Source organism: Pseudopipra pipra, chromosome 9 (genome assembly GCF_036250125.1).
Source record: "Pseudopipra pipra isolate bDixPip1 chromosome 9, bDixPip1.hap1, whole genome shotgun sequence".
Taxonomy (NCBI): Eukaryota; Metazoa; Chordata; class Aves; order Passeriformes; family Pipridae; genus Pseudopipra; species Pseudopipra pipra.
Genome location: NC_087557.1, coordinates 15532974 through 15554318, shown reverse-complemented (window position 1 = coordinate 15554318; position 21345 = coordinate 15532974). Strand labels below are relative to the sequence as shown.

Here is a 21345-nt window from a genome sequence, read left to right as displayed (position 1 = left end):
CAGACTTAACTTTGCTGAAGTCAATAGACTTTTGCACCCTTGTAAGTGACTGCAGTCAGGCAACCCTCTAAGTATATATGCTCTTTTAGAGCAAAATATACAGATTATAAATAACATCACAGGGAGACTGGGTCCACTTTATCTCTGCTGTAATTCTTCTGATATGCTTTGAGTTGCATCAGGATAAATTTGGCCCACTGAGATTGGTATAAAAAAGCAGATAGTGTTTCTTAGCTAGAAAGGTGCATATAAATCTCTGTATCTCTAACTTTGATCAGCTTAACACTCAGCTTTCTGTGTGAATCCTTTACCTTCTTTCTTATTTCAGAGCAGCTAATGCTGGCAAATGCCTGTTGGACCTACAAAATTACAGTGCTGTACAGCAGAGGTGCTGTGAAACTCCCAGAGCATACAAGTGATGCTCAGATCAAACTGTCTTTCTCCTCCTCCTAGTCTATGAAATTGTGTAGATGACTCCTTCAAATCTCTCTTTCATTTTAGAGCCTGATCCTGTGACCCACTGATTCCTCTCATCTCCCTTTAAAGCTAATGAGAGTCAAAAGTGCTCATCATCATTCATGGTGCAGGATTAGGCCCTTCATTATCCTTGGAAATAGTCATTCTCTTCTGGATGATGAAACGGTGGTGTTTCAGCCTTACCTGGTGACGGTAATGCCCCTTCACGTTTGTCTTAAGACGCCTTGCTTTGTCAAGAGAAGGAAAATTTATGTGTCTGCATCCCCCGCCCCAGTCATACACATTATACAGCAATGTATGGCACCAGCCTGGTTTTGGTTTGTCCCTTAGGAAAGAAAAGATTGTATCCACTCTTTAAAATAGCTCATCATTTAATGCTTTTCTGTATAATTAGGAAATGATGTTCATCTGACAAAGTACATTCATTAAATAATTTCAAAATAAGCCAGAGGCATTGTTTAAACGTAGTGTCAACATAAACTGTAAAAAATGTGCAGAACAGTTAAATTTTAGCCAAAAGTGTATGTTAATGGAGCAAGAACACTAAATGTTTTTTCTGCTTTTTAAGGCATCGAACTATCTTTTAGTGCAAGTTCTGCCTCACAGCCAGATCTGGCCCCTTCTTCACCCTAGCCCTTTCATCTCCCTTTGTTCCATGTCTATGCTGAGACTGAGATTTTCCCACCTCTCTCAGTCTTACTGTGGCTCTGAAAGATGATTGCCTTCCGGTGAAGCCCTTTCCCCTTCTTCTGTACCCAAGCTCCATGTTCAATGAACATCAAAAAGCCTTATCATACCCTGATGGTTTAAATCTTTAAACAGAGAGTAACAGCCTGAGTACATCCAGACCCCTCACATCCTATAGTCTTGTCACTATGTGTTCCTGCAACAATTACCAGGAGAGGGAGGCTGCGGAGTGAATCAAGTAGTGTGTGTTGTCTCCCTGGACTCCATGCTGATGCTCTGATCAGGACTTCAGCAAAATTCTGTTTGAAATGAGAATAGACTAATTTTCATCAGACTCTTCTCAGAGGAATCCCATGTGGGCTAGCATGCCAAGGGTCATCATTAGAAAACTGCCTTCAAAACAGCTGAGGTTTCTTGTGGCAAAGCTTTTTCCCTTTACTAAATTTATAAACATTTATGTAAAAATGTATACATTAATTGTTCTGCTTCCTTGTATGCCTGCAATGTAATGTCCAAAAACGTACTTGAAGAAATACGCTTGTAAAAATAGTCCAAGTAAGGACAAAAATGTCCTCATTTTGACTGAAAATTCAGAATACTGTGATCAAAGGATGCTGTAACTCCCAGCTGTTCAAAGGGACTTGTATTAAAAAAAAAAAAAATCAGATGTGACCAAGAATAGAAAATAACTCATTAAGAGCTTAACTAGATGATGACAGGTGAAGCCATCAGTTGCTTAAACAGTGTAATGTTTTTCTAAGCAGTTTCTGTTATTTTTCTTTTTTTTTTTCCCCTCTGGAATCAATTTATACTTTCTAGAAATAATTATGAGATCAAGTAAAGTTTGTCTGCTATGGAAAATAAACACATACACAAGACACTGGTCTGTGGAGTAATGAAGACATCACTTTACTGCAGTTGCATTTTTTTAGGCATAGAGAAATTACTGAATTTATTTTACTCTTCCTATTTATCAGTTTTCTTCTGAAGTAGTTGCAGTTCTTAAAAGGCAAAAGAAGGGTAAGGGAAAGTCTGTAAGAAAAAGAGTGATGTCGAAGTTTTAAGCATTCGGACATAAAGAAAAGGTCTTTTCTCTGTCTTTTGAGACTTAAAGGCAATGAATGGTAGGTGGATATGATTCTCCTCATTTTTATAGCTATTGTTTAACTACTACAGTGTTTGTAAAATGCATTAAAAAAATCTTTATAATTCTCTTAAGCAGCTTAAATCCCTTTTCACTTTCCCCAGGCAAAACCTGATTCACTTGCATGTTTTTGGGCTCTGACCTTCACAGCACTGATCTCCCAACAGTAGTAGCCAGTTTCTTATTCTTTAAGTGCTGGAGGAATCATGAAAAATTCAGACACTGGGTTTCCCTGAGACCAATCTGGTGGCTTTGTCTTTGTGCTAACTGCTGCTTTCTATGCATCATTCAAAAGGTACATACTGTTGTCAGCCCCTGAACTGCTACTTGGTGTTAAACATGAATATTTGTAGCTTAGCAAGGGACTAAATTTAAAAAAATTAATATTTGACAACCTTTGAGAAGGCATTACTGGCATGAAACCATACGAATGAAAGACTGTATTTGTGAAAAATGGAAACTTTCTTCACTGGGGCAGTTTTAAACATTATGAGATCTGTTTCAAAACAGCTCTGGTTGTGGGACTTTCTTCCTGATGCACAGATTATGATTGTACCAAAGAAAATACTGTAGTAGATTTATTTTTTCCTGTGTACTGCAGGGGGAAATTCATTCTGTGCATGTGCCACTAATCCTATCCGACCAGAAAGCAGAGAAAGATGGCGTATGGCTTATTCTGTCTACACATCAGAGATATATCCAATGGTAAAATTGCCTTTTTCCACATTTCTTAATTAGAAATAGAAACGGCTTCTGCTAATAGAATCTCTTATTAATAACAAAAGGAATTGCTAGCTCTCTAGTTCAAGTGGCATATCTGCATAACTTATAGCCTTAAGAGCTTGTAGAGTCACTCACACTCCTGGCAGAATGCCTTTTACTCTCCCATATTAATGAGTTGTTCTAAATTTAGTCTACTGTGACAAACTAATATTAATACAGTATTTTATGGCCCAGAGCATTGTTAATGCATAAGAATGAAACACTGAATCAGAAGAAGGGGAAAGGAGGCAAGATTACTTAGTATGATTGTCAAGATATAAGATAATCCAACTATGTAGATATTAAGACTTAAATATAATACTCTGCTTATAGATTTATATTATGTGAAACATTTTCTATTATTTTAAATCCTTGCAGTATTAGTTTCTTATTTTCAAGGGTTTATAACTCGGCCATAAAAATTCACTCTGGGCTGAAGCTTGGCATACGAGGTCTTAACCTGGGAGCATTTTCTTAAGTAAATTTTCAAACAAAACTGTATTTGTCTTTGATAAAAGTGGGACAACAGTCAACATATGACTATATGTCATTTTCATGACAGGTCTCAGAAGACAATGGAGACTAATAAGCAAAGCCAAGAAGAGTCTGTAATAAGATTTAATTGCTGGTTTTGTATTATTTTCTTTTTTTTATTTGCAGGGTATTAACAACATATTTGGCAGGTAGTAGCTCTTTAGATGTCGGAATTTCTTCTACTGAAGTCAAAGGGAGTTCTGTCACTCTTTGAAGGGGAAGTAGGATACAGTACTCTATTTGGTAGCTATTTTACAGTGATGATTTTACTATCTTAGTCTTTATCTAAATAGATATTTGCATGACTATTATTTAGATATCATTTTGCAGGAGAAAAAGACTTCCTGCAGAATTTTTATATGATTTTAATAGCTGTGTATTATAAACATGCATGCGCATACTTACAAATACATTTCATCTTTGCAACCTAAAGCTGTGTCTGAATAGAGTTAAACCAACTACTTATGTAACTTAAGAAGAAGAAGAGCATATGACCCTAACTCATGGGAGGAACTGTGCTCCTAACTATGCCAAGTATGTATCATGCCTGCTAGAATCCTGCCAGTTGTAAGATGTACCATGGATTTTCATTGTAAACAGTAAGCAACAGACAGCAGCTGAGCAGATGTGAAAGCATAAGGTCAGCAATGAATTGTGTAAGGTGCCTGACTACATCCACCATTACTGAAAATCCACCTTATATGAGGAGGGATGGTGAAGTTTTTTGACTAGCTAATGGCATAACGTTAGAGGTTTTTTACAAATAAACTTTCGAAATGGTATGCAAAAAGTAACTTTTGCTGTACTTTGGATCTCTGACCAAAACATTCGGGAGATAGAATTTAACCCTGAATTGGCTTCTCTTTTCTCAGATTCATATGGATTAGGAAGTTCTATCTCCAGTGTTTACAGGGATAAACAGGTTAGTTAAGGAGTCTTGAGTAAATGTAAAACTTGAAAAGAAAGGCCTGGGATGTGCAATTTCAGTGCACAGTAGGTCTTGGAGGAAGACAGTTCTCTCAACCTCATTTGGGTCATGCTCCAGACCTGTCAGGATGGAAGCTGTCTTTGTATAGGTGGAGAAATGTTCCATTTGACACTATTCTCAAGGAAATATTTAGAAAAATGAATCTACTTTATGGCTGCTGGTGTGAATCTAACCCAGATTAGTTAAATTGCATCCAGTGCTGTTATGATATGCTCCTTTGAAACATGAAAAGTATCTGAATGCTTGGTGGTGGGATAGGAACTCTAATCAGTGTTTCTGTGAGCAGTGACATAACTTGTAATTGGTGCCATTCAGGAAAGAACAATCTAATTGCAGTGAAGTTTCCATGGATGGGGAACTTACAGAATCAGCAGGTGTCTGGCTAGCACAGAAGCCCAGCACAAACTGGGTTGTTAACTTTTGTGCTGGTCAGATAAGAAAATTTTCTACACATAAGCAAATGTGTAGAAAATAGCAGAGGAATTAGGAGCCCTTGCTCTGCAGCTCTTTCTGCAGTGCCCCACACTCCAGGAGGAGGGTGAACATTGGAGTTGGGTGCATGGTTCTGCCCAGGGCCCCCCTGTCAAACTGATGACGCTAAGTTTCATGGGCAGGGCAGATCCATGCCTGACTGGGCAGGAGGGAATAGCAGAAGTTACGTGTAAGTGACACAGCTTGGTTATCAAGAGAGCAGTGGTAGGGGGCTGTAGCTCACTGGAGGCAGATTTTAACGAACTGCTTCACTGACTGGGCAGAATCATTTCCAGCACAGCTCTCGTTTTGGCACTGACTCAGTCTCCATAAGACCTCTCTGTGCTGACAGAGAACTACAGGCTAGAAATTATCTAAAACTGATGTAATTTGGAATAAAATCACAAGGACTGGCACTAGGGATTAGTTGCCTTGCATATTGTGTCGCTCAAGTTGTACCCAGCCACTTAGGTGGGTGAGATGCAGCCAAGGTTTGTTGCATTCTATCCCACAGTGTTGGGAGTCTTTCTGCAAGAGCAAAGTTCTGTTTATTCAGGTTTGCTTCATTGTGCAGGATGCCGGTACTTTCCACATTATACAAATTATGGAGTTCATTAATCTCCATATGCTATAATGAAGTCTGTTTAAGTCTACAGTGCAGTCTATGGATTCCTTTTAGTGGGTGTTGGGGGAGCAATGGATCATTTTTTACCTTGCTTTCCCTGCCAGTACTAGGTCTTTACCAAGCACAGCTAATGATCCAGCCAGCCATCTTTGTCCCTGAATCCTGGTCATATACACATTCACTGGAGAGCAAACAAACTGTCGTTCTGGGGAAGGAGCGTTACTGAGAACTCTTTTGTTGCCTAGAAGGCAGGATGAAAGAAAGGAAAATCCAGTCTTCTGTCAAAACTGAAAGTGATTCCCGTACTTGCTTTACACTCTTACAGAAACGTAAAATAGGTTATTGAAACTTCATGTATTTAGATAGTATTTTGGTCTGTCTTTGGTTTTTGTGTCCTGCTAGCTTTAATTCCAGTCATGCAGCTGTGTTCTTGCATACCCTCATGAAAAATCCCTTCAACAGAGTCATGTCAGAGGTCTAAGGACTGAGTGGCCCGTGGAGGTTGTGAATGAACAGTCATTGTCAGTGCAGTGTTTCTGTGCCTCACCTTCAATAGTTATTTGCATGATACAAAGCCTGGATCTGCACCTAGCAGATATATTTTACGTGATAGTGATTTATATTCTGCAGGAAATAATCTGAACAGAAACTTAAATTTTCCATTTTCGTACATAAAATTTTCTCCCTGTTTCTCCTAGTTTGTTGATTTTGTTGTTGGTTGCTTTTTTTCACCATTTATGGCTTTTTTCAGTCGCAGATAGAAGGATAAAATCAAAGGTGTCACACCAATAGTTTCCAAAATTTGCCCTGCCTTCATGCATCTCTATTGGCTAGTATTTCATTTGAGAAGCTTGAAAGAAGACTATTTTTCAAGAGTTAAGTGCCAAGCATCTTCTAAAAGGCAGACCTCTCAAAGCTGTATGAGGTAACCACTCAGAACAGGATGCCCTTAGATTTGCCAGCTCTTCTGAAGACTTGCCATTCTTTGGCATTGTTTTCCTTTGCAGTGAAAATCCTCAGCATGTTGGTATTGTGGAAGAAAAAAAAATTCAAGCAGCTGCCAAGATCTGGCTATTTCCCATGCATAGAATGCTGATACCTCCCATCTTATGAATCAATATGTTCCTAAGATGGATTGAAGGATGAGGCTTCAAGCTAATTCATATGACTGCCTATCCACTGTAGTGGGCAGAGTATCTATTTGGTAGCTGTGACTGTAAAAGTAATTTTTAATGTTACATGTTTTATTTCATGTACCCTCAATAAAACACAAGTGTTTTATTTTTCAGGAAAACACTGGAAGGCACAGCCCTAAAGAAATGTTTCCATATGACCCTATTACACACAGTCTTTTGGACTGCAGTGATAAGTGGTGGGTTATTCTTTTATTGCTGAAAGAACTTATTAAGCATATGCAATATGCAAAAGGAGAAAAGCTGAGCCTTAGAGCATATTACCAGTGTGCACTTACAAGAAAATTATCCCATGAAAAACAAACCCCTCTACTTAAATGCTCCTCATAAACTATAAGGCAACTAATTCTACCTTAATGGGTGAAATTACTACTTGATGGAGAAATAAAACCAATACTATTAAAGTATTGAGCTAGTGCAAATGTTAACAGGTTGGAATCTATTAAATGTGTGTTATTGTGGGAGCTAGAGAGGCTCAGTTTGTGTTGGTGGTTTTTTTTTAATTATGGTTTATGAGAATTTCCATTCTTTTTTTCTGAGTCACTTTGTCAGTGCAGTTCTTTTCATCGATTGGTAAGAATCAGAAACTTAAATTTTGTGTAGGGCAGTGAAGCACGGGAGATAGCCCTTTCATGAGGAAAAATTATATGAATCAAACGTGGTGGTAGACATTTTTCACTGCACACTCGGGGTTTTGATACAATGCCATTGAACTCTGTTATCTTGCAGGCTAATTTAAGGTTCAGAATTTAATTCCAAACAGGCTACTTGTATGAAGATGGAGAGTCTCAACAGTGGTGAAACATATCTTTAAAACTTGACATGCAAAATACAAATATCTGACGGAAAGATGCTGGAGATGCGAAGGATTCAGAATACATGGTAATGGCTAAATGCACTGAATTCAGATGCTTATAAAATAGTAGTGGGAAAAAATGACTAGCAATAATATAACAGTGTAAGACTTTCTACTAATGATTCAGACATCTCATTTGACTCCTTTGTCTCGATTGGTGTGCACTTCAGTTATTGAGTTTCTCATTTAGACCGTACAAGTGTTTCAGTCTGTGTGTGTTCATTCTGGAAGCCATCTGTTCACTAGAGGGCAGCATTTGATAAAATGTTTAAAAGCAGGCTTTTTTCCACAGAAGTGAGGAAAATATATGCAGATCACTTTAATAACACTTTTAACAGTGTTCTCTGACATAAGTTTTCAGATCTCTTTGTTGGGCTGGAACCTGGAACAATGTTGGCTCGATGAGAATTTTTGAAAGAAATTTAAGGATTTATTCCACTAATAAATATGAATTGGTTGAGATGGTTATATTATTTCAGGTTCGCAGAAATTGCACTCTGCATCTTCTATCTTCTATCCTTAGCCTTTTAAATGTACATAAATTAATATTTTAAATTCTATATTATTGCAAAAGAATAAGACATGAATAGGTTCACTTGTCTATTAGCCCTTCCCTTTTATTATTTTTTTTTAATTACTACTGATTTTTAAGCAGTCATCTCAGCATTATTACTTTATTTGGCAAAAATCTCTTGTTACTGCAGAGTCTCAGCAGACCTGCATGGTTGGGCACCTGTGGAGTCCCATCATGGTACTAGAGGCAAAACCTTTTCTTGTGCTGGTGTTGGTTCCTCAATGGTAGGCAGTTTGCAAGGCTTTGCCAGGGCTTCCAGCCATCTAGAGTAGGCTAACAGCTCCATGCAGCCTCCCTGGGGCCAGGGATGCAGATGGCCAGGAGGCAGCCTACCTGGAGTGACTGATCAGACAGGAACCCTTGAAGAAGTGTGATTTGGCATTTAAGGTTAGATAAACAGGTATTTTCTGATTCATCACTAGCCAAGAAGTGCCATTTTGCTTCTCTGAACTACGGGCATCAAATGAAAAGTGACTTCTGCCACCAAGCATTAGGGATCTATTTGAGGAGACTACATCACCCTTGGCTTTCGAGTTGTGGGGGAGGGAGAGATTGTTAAAAAGGGCAGTTTAACTGACCTAAGACTTGAAATGCCTTCTGGAGATGTGCATCCTCTAGAGAAAGAAATTGAGTGATAAGACATCTAATTTGTATGTGTCTAAAATGCAGTAGTGTAACCCGGACTCCACAGCCACATATGTGATGCCAATGCATTTCCCTGGTGAACAAGAAGCATTTATGACCAGAGTTTGTACTGGGACCATTATGTGTGCTGGCAAAAGCTCTGGTGGTTTGAGACTTCCCTTTCTTACCAGGTTAAATGGCCTTGGCTTAGGTGAACTCTTTGTAAATGACATCTTTGCTGGGATTCTGTCTGCATGGCCAAGGTGGAAACCTGATCCTGAGGATACATGTATGCAGCCTGCAACAAATGTGCCAAGGACACTCCTGGCTCAGAAGCTGAGCTGTGGTTAATCACATTGCACCTCTTGTGGTTCAGACACCGGCTGCCAAGTGGGTGAAATTCTTGTTTCCTATTTTAAGCTGTTAGTCTCCAGTACTGACTGTAACTTTATCATTATAGATATTCCTGTGTAGTTAGCAAAATAGAAGAATTAATTTGAATGACAGGAGATGTGTAAATGGAATATCATTATCGTTATCTTTGGAATTATATCTTTCACATGACAGGTAAATCCAAGAGGCAGTTAAACATTTTTCCCCTATGACATTATCACAAATGTCATTTGATGCTTCAAGACTATTTGAGCAAAATAAATCCACCAGCCAAGCTGGACAGTGATGTTTGTATCATCATATATATGTTATTTTTTGCTGGAATAGATTGTCAAAAGCTAGACTTTATTCAGCCCTCCAAGACAAACCAATCAGTATGTTTGGGGTTTTTTTTTGGTTGGGTTTTTTTGGGTTTTTTTTTAACTGTTGTTAAATACCTCTCATTGTGTACCTGTTTGTCTTGATGCTTTGCAGGTGTGTGGGCTGACAACTGGTTTAGAGATGTTTGGAGAACTTATTTACGTGTAGTGTAAGATATCTGCTTCTTCGGTCCTCATTGCATGGTTCTGTCTGGGTAAGTGATGCCTCTGCTCAAGACATGCCACAATAAAGGAAGAGGAAGGAACCATTCAACAGAATCTTCAGTCTACTTTTGTATATCTTGACTGGTTAAACTGTTGCTGTCTGGCAAGTGAAACACTGCGTGCCTCTGGAGAGTAATGTCAACTGATGCTTGAGTGGTCTTCATCCAGTAGTAGAAAGAAAACAATTTGCTTTACGTTTTAGTCATGGTAAGAGCATACAAGAGATGTCTGTCTCATGGTGCTAGGACAGGGTGCTAGGACAGCACATACACCAAAGGTACAGGCACTCAGCCCTGTGTCTTCATTCTAGCCAGGTCACTCTGAAGCCTGCAGTTTAGCCTTCAGAAAGGTCATTGCTTACTGATGAGGTATGGGGCAGAGCTGTTCCACTAGTAAAGACTGAAGTTTTATGCCATCTTATCATCAGTGGTTCCTGAAGAATACTATGCTTACTCTGTGAACTGTACTAAAATACAGCCAGCTCACAGTACTGATCCTAGCATGGTTGATTGGTGTAACTGAAAGGGGTAGCCAAAGAAAACTCTTTGCAGTGAAAAGAGCCAGAGCCAGATTTCTTGGTACCAAAGGTCACGTGAACTATATAGTAATACTTAGTGGTCCTTCTTGGGCAGAGATCTATTGTACAATAGCTGCATCTGACTAAGGAGAGAAAACACTTCATTTTATTCCCAATAGCATCATCCTGTTTCCAGACCTTTGGTGTCCTAGAAGGGTCTAAATGTAGTTTCTTCTTTCCAGAGCCAACAGAAAAGAGATTCTTCAGGACTGATGCTGTTCTTGTCTGTTCAAGAAAATTCAGCTAGTCCTTGGAGGTGCCTCTGGTGAAAGTAGCTTGTTATCAATTAATTCAGTCCAAGAGCTTCCCATCCTATTGTAAAGTACCCACAGTGATGCACAGTGCTGCAATATGGTCAGCCAGGCAATTGTATCTCATCAACGAAGCAAAGAGAATAGAGTCTTGGTCTGTTCACCAAGGTGAGATACCTGAAAGGAGGTGATTACAAGTGTCCTGCTTCTGCTATATCTACCGTTGTCCCTTTACACCAGCCTTGATTAGTGGTGATCCCTGTAACTGATTGCCTCTCTACACTAGAAGGCAGGAAGCAGTAGCATTCCCTCAGTCTCAGCCTCATGTGGCATCCTTTATGCCTTTCTTTCGCTCTCCTGAACTAAGGGGAAATGAGAGGCTAGGAGTGCAGATCCCCTTGACTTCTAACCAGCAAAACAGGATGTGTGCAACAGCTCCCAAAAGGTAGAAGTCCCTACTGCTGATATTCCCACTTGCTTGGATGGAGAGCCGATCTACGTCCCCTCCCACGTAGAGCACTGCTGACACAGCTGGCAAGGACTGGCAGCTTCTGGACTTACTATCCGTGGCATGACTCATGGCAAACTGCTCACTATTGTTATGGTGGAAACTGGAAATGATCTTAAAATGGAAATTGCAGTAGTCACATGCCTTCAGCACAGAGGTCTTTTTGTAGTGGCCCCTACTGTCCATGCCTAAATACATCCATACTGTTCAGTTAAAAAAAAAAACCAAAAAACGAAAAAAAGCTGAAAAAAACCCCAAACCCTTAAATAAAAGTGCAGAGGAGCCCCCCAAAACATCAAGTTGAACATCATGTTTGATGGTGTCTGGTTTTGTTTTTTAGTTTTTGGGCTGAGGTGTTCAGTCTTTTACTTAGATTGCAAACTCAGCTGTGCTAAGAATATGTAACAGTCATTTCTCTACTTTTTATTGCTTGTCACTCTGTTTTCTGCAATCACGTTCTTCTTGTTGCTGACAAGATGACAATAGGTTTAATAAACCCTCAAACACTTGAAAAAGCTCATTTAAATAGATATTGTAATTCTATAATTTCACAGCTTTTTACAGCACATAACCAACTGCTGGGAAGAGATGTGTACAGAAGTAATGCTGTCAAACTTTGGCCTGTTACTGGGAAATTCTTGGTGAGTAAATCTGTGATTATACTGGTATGACAAGGCCTGAACACCTCTTCTGAGGCAGCCTTTTCACTACCAAAGCGGATTAACAAGAGAGGCAGATGCCAGTGACAAAGTGCCAATATTTGTTAACAGATGTGATCCTTGTAATGTAGCATGTGTTCTTAATTTGGCACTGCTTGACACCAGGAGGATCTCTGTAAATAAGGTGTCATTAGCTGCATCCAATAGGCTTTCCTCCTAAACTGGTCTTTGGTTAGTATCCATACTCTGGTTGAAACTGGCATTCTACCTTGTGAATGGGCTGTATGCCACTCTGACAGATGGGCATGACAGTAGACCAGTCAGGGAAACATTAAAATCATCCAAGCTGAGTATTAGTGTCCAAATAGTCCATCCACAAATACAACACGGGCAGATTTGTCTTGCTGTAACTGGTGAAATGGATATGCTGTTGCTACCTGAGCTCCTAAATGATTCAATGTTTTCATTCTTAGACTTTGCTTTGGTCAGTTCCATATTTTGGTTTTAGAATAATGAAGACTACTGCTTAAAAAAAAAAAGTCTGGGAAAGAATTTGTTTTTTTTGAAAGAAGTTTCTATGTTTAGTGAAGAAAATATTGAATAAGCCAGTCATGTTCCTTGTTAAGTAGGTTGATGCCAGTCTTCTATTTATGTTGACTTCCAATTAAGTATTTAGGTGAAAATGTTTTGCACAGTATTTCCTTTCTCCAGTTTAAAAATTAAAAAATGTTGAATAAGATATTTTTCTGTCTCTGAATCTCTGGAGCAAAAATGTAGTCTGTTGCATCAGTGAGAAGTCAACTGAGTTACTTGAGGAATTACTTGTGCTGATGTTTTTAGGAGAGGAAAACATGGATGCATAAGTAATGTATATTTAAAGATTTAAAAATCTAAAAAGGTAGATGTTATAAGAATGCAGGGGTTTGCTCTGTAAAAACATACTATCATAATTGCTGCTCATATAATTCCACTTAACTGCTTACCTTTACTTGCTGATAAAATTGGTTTATTGTTTTACTTCAGAAAAAAATACTGACTTTGACTTAAAACTGAGAAGAGTTCTGAAATATTTTTGGAGAAATTGTAATGCTTTCTATTTGGTGGAAATCATGGTGTGCATGACTGGGACCTTGAACATCTTTCTGCAGCCAAACAGACTTTCTTGTGTTTTGTAGCAGTGCATTATATGAAGAAATTTCCTGTAAATGAGAAGGAGAAGACTGTACTCTCTAACATGGTCAGTGTAGTTCTGATATTTTTGCAATGCTACAATATGGTTTAGTGCATTTTTGCGATATCAGCAGAGATTGATCAGTCAGATCTGTTTAAGTAAAAAATGCTGAAAAATATCTCTACCTTATTAGAAATCACAGGTGCTTGTGCTTACCCTCTGAGACATTAGGGGTGCAGCAGGAACAGTGGTCTATGAAGAACCCCTGGAGGGCTACCTTTGCTAGGTAGCAGAGGTTGTAAGAATAACACATATACAGACTTCTTTTGTCACCCAAACTCTGCAGTATGGGCACGTTTTCTTACCACTGGAGAATTCATGAGCTTCTGTAGCCTTTGATACAGATGCATACGGTAACTTGTTGCCAATTTTGTGCAATTAGGGCATACAAAATGGTTTCCCTGTTAGGAATGTTGCATGTGCTACGACACTAATTAGGGGTTTCTCTCCTTTACATGCATGCCTGTCTGCCATTAATATTAATGGCAATTTTGCCCAAGCACAAGGAAAGACAAGACCTGTGTAACTGTGACTTAAACTTTTGTCTTGAAAATTCCCTGTATAGCTGTTCTTGGAACCTGCTGGCTTGCAATTAGCTAAACCTACCTGGTGAAAATGGCGGTGTGTACATGATACAGTTACCTTTTTAAGGGGTAGTTTTATTACCTCTTCTATGGTCTTTCCCCTCTGAGTCTCTGGTTTGTACTGTGGTTATATTACAAGCATTTGAGCTATTAAAAAAGCCACATTTTATTCAGGTTTGTTTTTTTTCCCTATAATGAAGCTTCTATTATAAATTTTAAAAAGCTTCAGTGGTTATACAATTACTCCATGTTCTTGCAAGGAGGTGCATCATGCTGTCTCCTAATAGAAAAAAAATCAAAGTAACAAATCTGCTAGTATTTTCAGAGGAGAGATACAGGCTATGGGATTTTAAAACTGCTGAAATCTTGGATTTAGGGCAGATTAAGGTGAAACCACTGCAGGCATGCAGGGCTCTGTGAAGGCACCCTAGCAAGCCAACTCCAAGGAATGAAAACGAAGGAGAGCTTTGTGCCTCCAGCTTGCTGCCAGGTGATTGCAGTGGTGAGCAGAGCGAAGCCGTAAGGCAGAGGGCGGTGCAAAGCCATTCTTGGGAAGAGACCAGCTTCTCCAGAAAATGGGAAGGCACCCTAAACAGTGGTCACTTCTGCTCAAAAGCCACTTGGAATGGTCATTAAGATGCTGATTAATAGGATAAGTGACGTAGCCTGGGACAAGGTCAGTTTTTATGTCTTGGCAAAGACCACCAACAAAGACATGACATGTATATCAAGGACAGCAGATGAGGATGATTTGCAGCTTGTGCTTTCACCTTGTGAACCTACAGTAAAATATTTTTTGAGCAAGCCATGATTCTAGTTGCACATACATTCCAATAGCTAGAGCTGATTGTACAGATTTACTTTTAGACATGCTGAACTCCTTGTTTGAATTTAATTTTGAGGGTACTTGAGCAAAATTTTCAGTTCTGTGGATGGCTGAGGATATTGTTCCATCTTGACAAGTCCTTTTCATGTACAGATGATATAAAGGACCTGAGAGGAGAACAACCAATACAAACTAAAAACCAGGGCCATGGATGTCAATAAAAGACTGAAGAAGTGAGTGCTGTCAAATCTTTGTTCAGGCGAAAGAGACTTTGCCTTTTATGAAACTTTATGTGAATTACTTTCCTGACTGAGCAAATCATGAATTGATGTATCTAAAAGAGTACACTTTTTTATTATATCAACAAAACTATTTTAAATTTTGGATAGTAAATCCTGCCCCTCCCCTCCCCCCAGTTTCTGGCATAAAGAGGGAGCGCAACTGTGCCAGTGGTTGGCCCTACCTGGATGACAAGATCTACTGCAACAAAATACCAGTAGAAATAATTGTCCTTGCTTCTCAGAGGAAGGGTTTAAAATTATTAACATTGAGATATTCTCTGAAATTTCTCAGTGCTTCATTAATTTTTGAGGCTGTGAAAGTTGAAAAATGAAAGAATATCTGCATTAAATGAGAATTTGTATAAATTGCCTTCTAAAATGCACCAAATATGTAGTTGAAGGCATAAATCCCAAGGCCAGTTTGCTTTCCTCTTAATTTCTCTTCAGTTATTTTTTCTCAGACCTGTGAAAAATTGAGTTGGACCACTATATGTCTCATCAATATATTTGGGGCATAGGGGGGCAGAACATGAAAAAGGTGTGTGTGTGTACATACATATCTGAGCGTGACAGAGAGGAGTGTATGTGCTGTGGAACCCCAGAAAAGCAGCAGACAGAATAGTGGTGGTGTCCCAGAAATGTCATCAGAAAAGGGCACAGATGGGAGATTCTGAGGGAAGAGGTTTATAACAGTGTGAAATGGCTTGAGTGGCTTCTCATCACAAATCGCATGACCACAAATCTTAACTGTGGATCATTGCTATTTTTTTTTTCTTGTGAATGATGCGTGGAAATGACTCAGTTTTGGTCTTATGCCAAATACTCTGGTCAACTTGTGTCCCAGTGTAAAAGAAGAGATCAGGATATTTACATTTGCTCATTTGCCCCAAAGAAATGGTAGTTTTCAATATATATAAGCCCTTCTTATACTGGTGTTTCTCATAAAGCTCTTATTGAACTATGTGTCATAACCTGTGGAGGAGTGAAGTTTTATGGGAAGTTTTGCAAGTGAAGTTGCAAGAAGTTCGAGTATCTTGCCTCAGCCATCCCCAGGGAGAGTTTCAAAAACAAGACTGTTTTCTAACACCGCTGGCAGCAGTGCCAAGAAAGCAAGATAGATCCTTGTCCTGTTCCAAACATTAGTGAAAGTTCATTGTCTGCTTCAGGCATTCATTTAGAAAATAAAAGCTTGATTCTGCATGCCTTTGGTCCTTGTGTTTACACTAACATGAAGTGGGCTATGAAACTATGTGAAAACCTTTCTCCTTACTTTTACTGTACTGACTTAGAGAAGATTCAGGACAGTACAGAGCCAGGGATGCTGTGTGTCCCTCCACAAAAGCTGTTTCTTGTTAATTTTTTTCCCCACTGCACTGGGTGTGTCTACACAGTTGATGATGGCAGTGCAGTGGGTGGTTGGCGTGCCTAACAACTGCAATGAAGTGCCACTGTGTTTCAGTGTGAATCAGAAAAGCCCACAGGGATCCTGGATTGCTCTTGGTTTGCTCATTGAGGCTTGTGCTGCAATTAAAAAGTGTAGCTTTTTTTCAGTTGGCAATAATCTTTGTCTTGCTTTGGGAGTGTTTTTGTTAACAATTGCTCTTCCCAGGGAAGGAGCAGAGCAGTTAGCAGGAAGAGAAGACTGAGGGCTCGGGATACTAAGAAGCAAGTCTCTTAATGCTGGTGTGAGTTTCTAAACAAATGCTATGGAGAAGGTAGATTGAGCTCAACAAAACATTAGATTAAATTCATTAGTAATTAAAAACAACAACAGCTGCAGTCTAAAGAAAAATGCTGGAGATCTGTAAAGCTTTGCCATTAAAATGTATAGACACTGACCCTCTTTAAATTCACAGGGAATGCTCTTTACTTAGCTATAAAGGTTTAATGTAACTTAGCAGATCTGAGTTACTTCAGGAGAGCTTTAATGCTTGGCAGGTCTGTACATTTTATTTATGATATCAAAGCTGCAACTCAGATTTTTACTCAGTGGAAGACATAAAAGAGATTCAGAAGTCATCCAAATCATCTTGTAATTAATGTTACCATGCACGCCCAAGACATTAAAATGTTAACAGTGTTAGAATCGTGTGCTTTGGAATACAGAGTGAGGGCTTTATTAGAGAGAAATACACTGCAGATGTCATCCACCCTAATTGAGGACATTGGGTTGCCTGCTGCTTGTTCTTATCAGTGGTTCAGATTTTTTTTTTAATTAATTCATTTTCCTTACTGCTAGAATCTGCTCTCATTATTAGTCTATCTTGTCACTCATTTGCATTTCAAGTGCTGGGACTGTGGGGTACCAGCTAGCTGCCTTAGAAGAACACTTCAAGGGGTTACTCTATCAAATAGCAGCACAGTATCACAGTGAATTTGACATCTGGGTTATCTTATTCCCAGATGCTCCATGGTGTCATTAGCAGGATTAATCTTAGCTTTAATTTCATAATGATTCTTATTCTAATATATGTGAATGAACACAAAGTCTCTTGACTCATTATCACCAATTTACCCAAGATATGTAATCAGGCTCTTACATTCACCAACATTTATTTTTGCTAATACATCTAAAATTGTAGATTAAGCAAATACAGTTAGTTCCAGCTGACTGAATGCCTAGTGAGGTAGCAATGTAGTATTTATGTTTTAATTAAAGTATATTAATGATAGTGTCTTTTAAATACATACTGACCAATTCCTTCTGCTGAAAACAATACATTTATCATTCAAGTGATACCAACTTGTAAATTTAATCACAGCACCTTTCTCTGACTGTTTATTATTTGCAACCATTTAGAAATTACTCCAAATCTTATTTTATAGTATAATTTTAATCTTTAAAGATCAGGGCAGAACACTTTATTCTTAAGAAAAATCCCTTGACTTCCCAAAGCAGACAGAATTAAATTTTTCAAGTTAAATTAAAAATTAAACCCAAATACATTATATGCTGAAATTTTGATTTTTAATTCCTGTTCTAGATTGAACTGTAATACAGAATGCAGTTTATTTTTACAGCCAAGCAGACACACAAGATTCACTTCCACATCATACAGAGTTTCAAAATCTAGTGCATTTTTAAATTGCAAGGAGAAAGCAAAATGTGAAATTCCTGTGTACTTTCTTACGGTGTTGGACTAAGTTTTTCATTTACCAGCTGTTGTAGCACAGCAGTAAGTAGTGGTTCATTATTGATGGATAAAATGTTCAAACATTTAAAGAAATGAAAGTCAGCTTTGAATTTTTAATTAATTAATTAAAAGTACTGCAAATGCCAGCTTGTTAATTGCTTTGCACCTGCAAGCCAACACAGGTTTTATGCACTCTTTCTTTGAATATTAATTTTTTTGCATGTCTTCATAATGCTTGGAAAGTCTCCCCTGCAAACATATTAGTAAAGAGTAAATATTGAATCTAAGACAAAACTCACGGCTTCATCTTTCACTGTACACAGAATAGGATTTAAAGGAGGATTTAGATTTCCAAGGCTTCTAATTAAGTAGTGATAATCAGGCTTTCTGCTGAGGGTCACTTCCTGGGAGTAATTTGAGTTATTAAAATGCATGTTTTTATTTGTTCTGCTTTGCGAGCTAAAACTGATCCCTTTTAATATAGCAGCAAATATGCAAATTGGTGTTTCATTATATTATGCAATTTATGGCAATCTTCTCTAATTTACTGAAAGGGCAAGAGCCTGACCTTGTCATTCAACTTTTTTTTTTCCTGGTAAGCTAAACTAATTATGTGGATCTTTTTATGAAACTCTGAAAGTATGCAGCATGGTAAAAAATGTGACAAATTTACCTTGATTATTCATCAAGATGGCCTTCGATTTTGCTTGAATCCTCCTGCGGGTGATGGATAATTTAAACTTACATATAGGAGCCAATTTGTTTCAAGGTTTGAAAATGGCTTCTTTTTCTCACAGAAATCCTGGAAAGAGCATCTGAAAGCATTGAAATAATAAATGTCAGGATTTGAGCTATGGACTAAAAAAAGTTCATTAACAATACTTGCATGATGTATTATGAGTTGATATCATGATTTTTCATTGTGCTATCCTTCAATACAACTTTTCAGCTAGGTTTTTATTAGTGATAAGACGTTCTGCATTTTCACTTTTCCTTTAATAACTTTTCTTTTTAGATTTAAAAAACTCACCATTCTTTAGGCTCCTTTTTGCCTCCTTTACCAAGAAGTACTAAGGAAGTTTTCTTCCATCCAAGCCAGGAAAGCATGGCTTAGCCTTCAGAGACTGTCTTGGGAAGGTTCTGCAATTGCTTCTACAGTGCAAAATTGAAGGCCTGTCACTAGTGGTGTCCCCCAGGGTTGAAAACTGGGCCCAGTATTGTTGAAGTGATTCATGAATTACTTGGATGAAGGGGCAGAAGCCTCCTTAGCAAGTTCACTGATGACACAAAGCTGGAGGAGTGGCTGATAGCCCTTTGGAAGGACCTCGACATGTTGGAGACATGCACAGAGAAGAACTGTCTGAAAAAAAGGCAAATTCAGGGTCCTGCACATGGGGAAGAATAACCTCCTGCACCGGTACAGGCTGGGGGTGACCTGCTGGAAAGCAGCTCTGTGGAGAAGGACCTGGGTGTCTTGGTGTGCAAAAAGCTTTCCATGAGCCAGCAGGGTGTCCTTGTGGCCAAGAAGGCCAATAGTATCCTGGGGTGCATTAAGAAGAGCATTGCCAACAGGTTGAGGGAGGCAATCCTGCCCCTCTACTCACCCCTAGTGAGGTCACATCTGGAGTGCTGTGTCCAGGTCTGGGCTCTTCAGGACAAGAGAGACATGGAGCTCCTGGCGCAGGTCTGGTGGAGGGCAACAAAGATGATGAGATCCTCTTATGGGGAGAGGATGAGAGAGTTGGGCTGGTCAGTGTTGAGAAGAGACAATTGAGAGGGGACCCCATCAATGTCTATAAGTATCTGGAGGAAGGGTGTCAGGAGGATGGATCAGGCTCTTCACAGTGGTTTCAAGCAATAAAGCAAGAGGCAACTGTCAGAAACTGATGCACAGGAAGTTCCACCTGAACACGAGGCAGAACTTCTTTACTGTGTGAGTGACTTTGCACTGGAACAGATTGCCCAGAGGGGTTGTGGAGTTTCCCTCCCTGGAGATATTCCAGACCTGTCTGAACAAAATCCTCTGCAATATGTTCTAGGATGACTCTGCCTGAGCAGGGAAGATGGACCAGATGACCCATTGTGGTCTCTTCCAGTCCTACCAGAATTCTGTGATTTTTTTTTTGGTAAATACACCTTCCTTGCCACCCTGCAGGCTGCTCAGCCCTCTCAGTCCCAACAGTTTTCTTTTGGCTGTTTCTTCTGCTCTGTAATAACCTGGAGTCATGGGATCATTTTATAATGTTTTATACTTTGGCCGATGAGACTGGAGTGATGTAACTGGATCAGAAGGGATGCAGGAACAACTTCGCAAGTATTAAAATCCTGAAAATATCCTAGTTGGAGCAGTCTTGAGAGAACAGTTGATTAGTAACCCTGAACTGAGAAAGGAATTACAATACCTTGATTATTTCCAACAGGTATTTATTCTTAAAAAATCTTCAGTAAAGGAGATTTGACATCTCTAATACACATTCTTTATTTCCTAATCTCAGTTGGATTTTTTTTCTTTTCTACATTGCAAATCTGGCTGATTCCTTCCTTCATATTCTGCAAAGACTTTCTCTGTGCTGGAAGAAAAGACCTAGAGCACAGAAGAGAACAACAGAAAGTTGTTCTCCACTAGTGTTTAAGCCATGAAGTTGAACACAATTTCCCCTTGCCCATGATGACTACTATAACATTGCAGTCATGAGTTCCACTAATGTAACCTCTCCTACTTGTGTTTAAATAAAATATGTATTCGTAATGCAGGTGAAGCCTTAATACTGTGTATCAGCTAGAAAACAGATTATAATACTGTGCTTAAACACTCATCTCTTGGCTATGGCTTTCACTGTAAGCTAAAGCAGAAACGTTCATTGCCATCAGTAGTTAAAGGTTGTCCTTTATATCAATGACCTGGCTTCCGTAGGCAAAATGTTCTAGGCCATGCCATGCAGTCCACACAATGGTTAAAAAAAGTCGTCCTTTACTTTACAGAGTGAGGAACATCAATGTATCCACAACCTACTTGAATTATAGCTTTGGCTTCTCCAGGTCTTGTCAGTTTAGGACTCCCTTTATTTAAGCCATGTGTGTTTGTATTGGAGGACAATACTCAAATTGTGACAGTGATTTTTTTTTTTATGGTTTGGGTTGATTTTTTTTTCAAAGCAAACTTGAGCTATGAAGCAATGTTTTCATAGATTTCTTTCTCTTCTGGAAATGAGGATGAAGAATTGTCATGTTCTGATGTGGTGGTGAATTTTGATGATGTCAAACCTGACTAGAGAGAGAAGTCCTTTATAGTGAACAATAAATTAGTCTGTTAATTACTTAATTCCCAGGCACATAAAAGAGTCCTGCAAGGGTTGGCAGAGCAACTGAATAACTCCCAGGT

At 38.9% G+C, this 21345-nt stretch overlaps 1 long non-coding RNA gene across 1 annotated transcript; it reads left to right on the top strand.

Annotated features, from left to right (window-relative positions):
* Window positions 1–2097: 2097 nt before the first annotated feature.
* LOC135418922 (uncharacterized) lies at window positions 2098–9958 on the top strand. The gene is made up of 3 exons (XR_010432748.1): window positions 2098–7763; window positions 9127–9325; window positions 9803–9958. It is a non-coding gene; the product is annotated as an uncharacterized LOC135418922 (long non-coding RNA).
* The last annotated feature ends 11387 nt before the right edge of the window (window positions 9959–21345 follow it).